We start from the raw sequence: 1,367 nt of genomic DNA on the forward strand, positions 1-1,367 counted from the left end.
TAACATATTTTTAAAACATTTTAAATCATACAGTTGCTTTATTATTTCCTTTACTATAGCCTTCCTAAACATGCCAAAAATATAAAGTCTTTTTCTGTTTTTGATATAGTTTTTGTATACAATAAATTTTTGCTTAAACCAATTGCATTTCTTTGCTCCCCATTTTATTTTTTTCTCTACTTCTCATTAAGCTTCAAGAACCCACCTTCCTCCTGTATCAAACCATGAGAATAAAGTGACCAAAGTTTATCAGATCTCTATCTCTGATATCTTCCAGTCAGTTTCTCTGCAAAGTAGGAGGAATGAAGTTTAGTAGCTCTAGCAGACACTTACCTTTATAAAGAACTGCTAGAAGAACTTCCTGTCATTTATTTATCCATTCAATAGCCAATATTTAATAAAAACCTTTATATGTCAAGTGTTATAAATTCAGGGATAAACACAACAGACTTAGACCCTGCATTCATGGAGTTCGTTGACCAGTATGACATAAAGGCTTGTGAACAAATATATGAGCATATCCTTGGAAAATTTGATAAATGCTAAAAATCAAAAGAACAGGTATTCCGGTCATGTTCTATCCAGAAAATGATGATTTCATAAACATCGCCAATCATAACAGAGAAAGGAAAAAAAGTTTTTTTTAAATAAATTCCATTCTGGATATTGATAAATCAATGAGAATTAGCTGAGACTTTCCTGGACAGAATTCAAATACTGCTGTGCTGATTCACTCAGTATTGTAACCATGTCACACTGTGTTTTTCCCACCAGACTTTATCTCAGGATTCTTGAATCTTCATGGTTATTCTGTATAAGAAAGTTATAAAGGACAAGATGAAATGTGGTGATTAGAGAAAGTCAGAACTTAAATTTTATACTGCACGTGTAAACAATACATTTTTACCACCGTAAACGTTTAGGAACATTGAGATAAAGCCAGTGAAAAACAAAAGGCAGTTAATGTGCTGACAAGGTAATATATACAAGGTAATGTATACATATATATATATATATACACACACACATACACACAGAGGGGATCTTCAAAAAGTTTAATAAAGATTTCCATTATCTTTTAATTACATTTTTTCCATAATTTGTTGAAGTACTCTTTCTGAAGTAAGGAATATATATATGTGTGTGTTTGTGTGTGTGTGTGTGTGTGTGTGTGTGTATATATATTCATATATACATTCCTTAGCCAAAAGCAATCAAGCCAGTTCAAACTGAAATTACTATATTTTCCACGCATAGCCAAGTTGTGATGGCTGACAAAATTCAACACGCTCCTAATGTACATAACATTCCAAGCCAAATTAGCATTTTCAGTTGCATATGCCCAAGTATTTAACATCATCTAAGGA

The sequence above is a fragment of the Galeopterus variegatus genome, unplaced genomic scaffold, assembly GCF_000696425.1.
Source record: "Galeopterus variegatus unplaced genomic scaffold, G_variegatus-3.0.2 Scaffold1234, whole genome shotgun sequence".
NCBI classification, from domain to species: Eukaryota; Metazoa; Chordata; class Mammalia; order Dermoptera; family Cynocephalidae; genus Galeopterus; species Galeopterus variegatus.